Source organism: Penaeus vannamei, chromosome 12 (genome assembly GCF_042767895.1).
Source record: "Penaeus vannamei isolate JL-2024 chromosome 12, ASM4276789v1, whole genome shotgun sequence".
In the NCBI taxonomy this organism is placed as follows: Eukaryota; Metazoa; Arthropoda; class Malacostraca; order Decapoda; family Penaeidae; genus Penaeus; species Penaeus vannamei.
In genome coordinates this window covers 11426691-11434190 of record NC_091560.1, presented here as the reverse complement: position 1 = coordinate 11434190, position 7500 = coordinate 11426691, and the positions used below count along the sequence as shown (strand labels likewise).

Genomic DNA, 7500 nt, shown 5'->3' with positions numbered 1-7500 from the left:
CCTATAGCTAACTAATATCAGTCTGCTTTGCTTCGCTCCGAACGTAAGAAGGACTAATCTCCGTTCGTAACGAATGCTTAGAAAAACGAAGAAGAAGAAAGAAACAATATTACGAACCAACAAAATCGGTATCCCTGTGTGACGAACAATCATGACCATTACTGATAAGTGGTAACAAAAGACAAAGACTGTGGGGGATGCAGTAACGTCTTGTGCCTTTTAAAGCGTTGCTGAAAATATCGACTGGTGAAGCTGAGAAGTTTGGAGACTCAGTTTAAAATCGGTAAATATTTGACAAACATCTTTGACTGTGACCCCATCTGATGTTATTATTATTTTTTTTTTTTTTTGTAATGCGATGAATGTACAATCGTCAGTAAAAAATAATTAATAATAAATAAAAAATAAATCAGCAGTCCCGTCCATCTAACAAGACAATATCATCATGACGCGCATTTCGTGAGTGAGCGGCCAAAAAAAAAACTAGATTCGACAAACACCCAATTGTTTATTCTTACTTCCACCGTCAGAGCGATGTGTCGGGTGTTCAATTACTGTCTCTCTTTTGTGGCTAGTTCTGTTCACTTCATGCAGCAGAGTTCATTGTCACTTTAGATTCCTGTTCACACACCGCGTGAACAAGTTTTAGCGGCAGACAAATGTAATCGTATTTCCTGAGATCAGCTTTCGACACACTGACGCCAAGCAACAGACATTATCATTGTTGTTTCTGTTGTTAATCTTACTGTTATCATCGTTATTATTATTATTATCGGTTTTGTTATTATCATTATTATGATTTTATTGTTATTATGATTATTAGCTGCAGTAGTATTAGTACCGTTATTATTATTTTTCATGAGTTATTTTTATTGTCATTATTGCTATTTTGTTCTCATTATTATTGTTACTACTACTTTTAATAACATCTTTATTGGTATTATTGTTATTAATTGCATTATTATCATCTTTATTATCAATGTTGTTCTTGTTATTAGTGTAGTTGTTGTTATTGTTACTATTACTCTTACAGTTTTAACCACTATAATTACCTTTAACCTTATCCGTTATAGTTATTATCACCATATTATCATTATTATTGTATTTGTTTTTATTACTGTTGTATCATTATCATTACCATCATCAATATCATTCCCTTTTTTATGTTATAGTTATATATATTATCAATATTATTCTCATTAAAGGTAACGTTATCATTCTTATCATTATCATCGTTATTATTACTGTTATTGTCATTATTCTTATTCTTATTCTTATTTTCTTCACATCAATATAGTTAATAATAGTAGTAGTATTGTTATTAGGATTATTGTTGTTGTTATCATGGCCTTCATTAGTGGCAAGGAATAAGACCGAAGCTTAAACGTTTTTCCCGCTTGCGATATAAATATACTTGCAAGAAAGGAAAGCCGTTTTGAATTTATTCTTACATCACTACTACACGTGTATCCGATCTTACGTAGAACTGACGTCACGATGACCTGGCTTGGATAAAAAGAGTGAGATTAAGTTTCTGCAATGACTAATTGCGTTTAATGCCTTATATGTAGATGAGCAAGGACACATCCAAAAGTTATGGGGTCACTTGATGTTTGATGACTCACAAACGAAAATTATTCCACCAAACACTGCAACGGTATGTTAAAAGAATCAAATGTTTAACCTAACATGCATCACAAGTTCCTCCAAACGGTAGCAACATTTACCACAACAAAATCGACAGCAACATCCAAAGAAATGGTATCAGCATTACCTCGTGCTTAAGGTCCAGAACACACTTTCTAGACTACAACGCTAAGGTTACGCAATGGTCCTGCGCTTGAGCCCGTAAGGCAGGCAGGCAAGAGGATTACGAAACTTAACCATGATGTCTGCTAACACAATATGTCTAAACTTACTTGAATTGCGCGTGAGACGGTGAGACAAATGGGGAGAAATAAAAACTGGGAACTTATTTCGATTTGTGCCGAGACGGAGAGACGGCAAGACAAATAAGGATAAATAAACACTGGAAACTTGTTTTGAATTCCGCTGAGACTGTGAGACAATCGAGGAGAAATAAATACTGGAAATTTACTCGAATTTCGCAGAGACGGAGAGACAGTAAGGAGAAATGAATACTTCGTTCAAGCTCTGATCATCTGAAGCAACTTCATCATTATCTTTATCATTAATATATTAGTAATGATTTTTGAATGGTGAGAAAGATAACAGTAATACCAAATAATAGTTATCATCAATTCTTCTGACATTAATCATTACTTTAATCACCATGCCAAATAACTATAATTAGATAATTATCATTATCATTATTACTAGTACTATATTATTGTTATGAGCAATGTTATTACCCGCAGTCATTATCACCACAGATATAGTCGCCATCACATAATGGTTATTGTTAAAGTACGATCATAACTCATATCATTTTTCGTTAATGTTCTTGCTTTACTGTTGTTGGATAGCTTTTATTATTATATGATACCGTTGTTACCATGATAACTGATTATGTTTAATATCAAAGCTGTCACTGTCATTGCTGTTATGTCCCTGTTACTATTACCATAATCCTCATTATTACTATTTTATAAATCATTATTGCAAAATGATTAGACTAGTGAAATATATAGTCAGTATTATTACAAACCACTGTCGCTACATAAACTATCATTATTATTACTATTCTAGTATTACTACTACTGCCACTAAAATTGCTGCTGCTGCCAGTAATGTTTTTACTATTATTGTTATTATTACCACAAAAAGCTAGTAATCATTGACATCGTTCGTTATATCCATTCTATAATTAGCACAGCAAATTACGATGACATGACAGAAGTTACATGTTTACATTTGGCATTATGGTCTATTTTTATATCACCATCAATGAGAATATCATCAACAATTATGACTATTCTAATGAAATTATTATTCCATTGATATCCATTTCAACATGAAAATTGCCATTGACATCATTACAGTAACGATTCATATTTTTATATCATTACTATTATCATTAACGTTATTATTGGTACATAAAGTGTCATGACTGAAATAGTGTTCATCCTCAACGCATCATTTCAATAACACTACTACCCATTAATATCAGTATGATGTATGTTATTAAGATCATTATAACTGATACTATTACTGTTGCTGAATGTGTCCCCGGTACACATGCTAGCATTTGCTTTTATCATTATTATCATTGTTGTAATTATTATCAAATTTGTTACCATTATTGTTAATAATACCGTTATTAGTAGCATAACTATTATTATCTTCATGTATTTTTTATCTTCATAACTACCCTTATTAGTATCATTTCTCTCACTATCAGAATTATATTACTAGCACTTTACTACCATTATTATTATGGTTATCAGTGTTATTATTATTGCTATTGTCATTATTATCATAATCATTGTTGTTCTTGTTATTATTGTCATTATTAATTTCAATGTTGTTATTTTTATTGCTATTATCGTTATTATTGTTATTACCATTTCATTTTATTTATTATCATTGTTATCATCAGCAGCAGCATTAGCATCCTTATTATCACCAGCATCATCATTATCATCATCACCATCACTAGTATTATCGTTATCATTATCATTACCGCCATCGTCATTAATATTATAATTATAATTATTATTATAATTTTATTAATATTATGATTATAATTATCATTATCATCATTATCATTATTCTCATCATCATCATCATCATTCTTGTGTTGATCATTGCTCTTATTCACTTACCTTCGTTGCTAATACTGTTGATGGTATTATTAATGTTGGCTGTTTTTCCCGTTTTTAATGTTTTTTTTTTTGCAATCTGTTTATTATTCCTGGAATTATTACAACTGCTACCCTTCTTGTCAACATGAGCAGTATATTTTTATTGTCATTGTGATTATCAATATCCAATGTTATATTCCGAATAGTATCATTGTTAATATAAACATTAAGAATAACAATACCGATGAATTGCGATGATAACAAGAATAATTAATTGTGGTGATGGCGATAAAAATAATTACCATGAAAAATAATTCATATGGATTTAATTAATAACTTTAATAGCACTCGTTACGCGAATATCTACAGCGATAACTGTAAATGTACTAAATGTAACAAGAACTTTATCCCAGATAAAACCGTACTGCATGAATAGTATTGTACATCACACATTCTGCAGCAAATTATTAATTTATGTAGATTCCACCGTAGTTTCTTCTCCCTTAATGTAATCTTATTCATCAATCTGATCCTTCTCTCTCCCGCTTTACTTTAAATTTACATTTTCTTTTGCATCATTCAATATCAGGTCCTGGCAGACATAACCACGCCGTCCCAAGGTCTTGCGTACTTTTTGTGATGAGACGTGGGCAAGTCTTTTCAGTAGTGTAAAGTAGCCTTACTTTTGTTTACTGTAAAAACTGCTTGTTCCACCAACTTCCCAGGGTATATTATAAGTAATGAATTGCATTCAAGTAAATCACATGACAAAAAGTTCTATAGAAAGACATTAGATTTTTCTTCTCAGTATGTACTTTTTCTGGCACCCTGGTGCTGAGCGAGTTTTGCCGCACACCTTTTTTATACCTAAGAAATACCTGTAATGGTTTCTGATGCTTAAAAGCTGACCGTAAACCCCATATGCGGCAAGAAAGCGCCATCATGTGATATATTTTTTACATTGCATCTCCATTTCCTACCAAAAGGTTGAATGATTGATAGGCCTAACCATTCACTAATACAAAAGGAAAAGGCAGTCATCTCGACGCATAATAAATATACACATCGCAAGCATAGTAGGGAGACAAATACGCATGCAAGTGCAGTATATTCCTCATAAACAGAGTAGCAACAGTTAGACATGTTGTATGGTTAATGTTGTAATGAATGGCGAGTCCGCACTCCGCATGCTGGACGACTCGCATCTCCGCGAACTGCGTACGTGCGGAACCCAACTGTTGCCTGCACGTCATTTCTACTTCGTTTTCTTGCCTGCTAATCGACAAAGCACTGCATTATCCTGTCATTGGATAGTTATTGATGGACTAGAACTGGGTGCAAAAATGGATAAAATCCTTATACTTCATTCGTACATTGCAAAGTGAAAGTAAATGTAATGAGAATTTAGAAGTGTGTCAACATCCATCTATGGTACACAATCATGTGTTTGTTTGTTCAAAGTCGAGTTTGTTGAGAAATCTGGATAATTGTACCCAACTCGTGAAACGCGCATATACCTTACTCGAGAATTAGAAACATGGCGAGTGAAGAGTATAACAACGAAAGATTTAATCAAAGGATTTTGTTTGGTGATTAGTGTCCTAAGCCTAGCCGACCTTTTTCCCAATGTTCCAATACGTCGAGGCTCTGCAAGGGACGACGCTGGAAAAACACTCATCCTCTCTCCCATGCCTTCCAAATGTAAACTTGCAATGAAAAACGCAAAATACTCTACTCATCTGACAGTATTTTTCCGTTGTGTAACTCATAAATCGCTCCGCATCAGCCTCGAGGCACAGGTTTTTAGATGACTTAGAAGCAGTGGATTATATCTCGTAAAAACACACGCCATATTGGATTTCCCTAACAGATTGGGATGTTTGGACGAAATACGCCTTCCCACAGCAGCTATCGCGGGTAGTTATGCCGTAAGTGTTGGTATGTGGACGCGAGAGGATCCTGTGACTAGAAAAGAATGTATTGCGGCAGGTGATAGGACTCGGCTTGCGTGAAATGGCCCCGAACAACTCGTCGAGGGAGCGAGGTTTTGGGCAAGAGTTGGGCGAGTAAGAGTGGCTCGCCTGTCAGAGGTTGGAGCACTCGACACCAAACTCGTTCTATCACGGCGAGAAGACGCCAGTGAGATCCACACGTGGTTGTAGGACTTGCGGAAAGTCCTATGAAGGGCTGAGAACATTAGGTGAAGTGGATAATGTGACTGTCAGAGCCGAGTTTTCACCTGAAGAGTCAAGTGGTCTTGTTGGACCTCGACTGGTGGTTGTGAATACTTGGTTATTAAGAACTGTTTACGAATGAGAACTGTTTGATAATGATGTATGATAAATAGTAATGACAGAAATGATAATGATATGTGACTAAGAACTTTATTAGAACTGTTGGACTTGGTGATGTGCAGTGACCTCTAAAGAAAATGTATGAGTTCACATATAATTCATGAATTATAAGAACTGCCCTCAAAAGAAAACTGTATTTGAATATGTGAAAGAACTGTGACACTTCATTGTTTTAGTGATCGTGCATCAGAAATGTTACATGCATCCCAGGTATTTGACTGAATTTTGGCACTGATGTTTTGGAAAAGGGATTTACATTAATGAAGACAAAAAGTTTAGCTACTACTGGTCATCGTGGGTGAGAAAGATTGATACTACTATTTTGAGTTTAAGAAGTGTGATAACAATAAAATTTGGAGCATTGAGATCGTTGGGCATTTGTCATTAGCATTGACAGTTAATTTTGTATATTTATATCTATACTTTTTTTTTTTTTTTTTTTTGATATGTGAATGAACAGACTTTGAAAGCTAGATAAATATTGTGGTGTTACGGTAGAGTTGGCATTGCAACTGAAATTGAGGTTAGTGCTCTTCAGTTATGTAAATTTCCACCAAAATAAGTCACTAATTTGTTTAAATATAGTAATTGATTTTGCAATGAAAATTGTGATTTCACATAATTTCATTATGTGCATCAATGTTTGCATAAGTAGTGGTGCAAAATATACACAAATGATTTGTTCTATGAACGATATTCATGTTGACAAATGTTGACAAGGTATGAAAGTGAATAAATATCTTCACATACAAGAGATGTATATGACTTTCGAATATATCTTTTTCAGAAATACATATATGTATTTCTGACAAAGATGTATTCGTAGTTGGTCAAATACATCTCTCGTATTGTGAAGATTTGCCCCATCCTTTCTATCCCAACAATCATAGGTGAATGTCGCTGAGAAGGATTGTTTCAAAATCTCCCATATTTTATATTAATAAAGGTGGGAAACAGATTGAGTTGAATCTCATAACCACACTGAACCCCCAATTATGGGGCCCCTACCCCTTGGCCCCCTGGCCCCCCTGCAGCTATGTTGATCCTACTTTATTTTGGCTAATCTGGACACCTGCTGCCTTGCATATGCATGCTTACTTGGCTTATTATATATTTTGTAATTTCTAGTTGGTAGTAATACATCACATTCCATTAGATTCCTTTGACCAGATAACAATTCTGCAGTTCATACTTTACATTTTTTTTGAACACTCATTATGTGTGTGATATTTAGACGGAATGATTTTTTTTTTTTTTTTTCTCAGCAGTATGGTACAGAAAGAGAAAGAATTATCATAGTTCAAGAAAATTTATTTTAATTAAGCACATGTTTCTAGTTGTTAGTAGTGGGCTTTACTACATTCCATTGCATTCCCTTGACC

General features: G+C 34.0%; 1 protein-coding gene across 8 annotated transcripts in view; it reads left to right on the top strand.

Moving 5' to 3' along the window:
• LOC113807829 (activin receptor type-2A) overlaps positions 1-7500 on the top strand; it is a 101233-nt gene that overhangs the window by 76 nt on the left and 93657 nt on the right. The window contains exon 1 of one of the 8 annotated variants that reach the window (XM_070127867.1): positions 1-283. This exon is cut by the window's left edge and continues 76 nt beyond it. The gene's annotated coding sequence lies outside the window, so the exon portion shown is untranslated. Of the gene's footprint in view, positions 284-5194; positions 6642-7500 lie in introns of those variants that run through there. The other 7 variants (XM_070127868.1, XM_070127864.1, XM_070127863.1 and 4 more) reach the window with 7 other exon arrangements.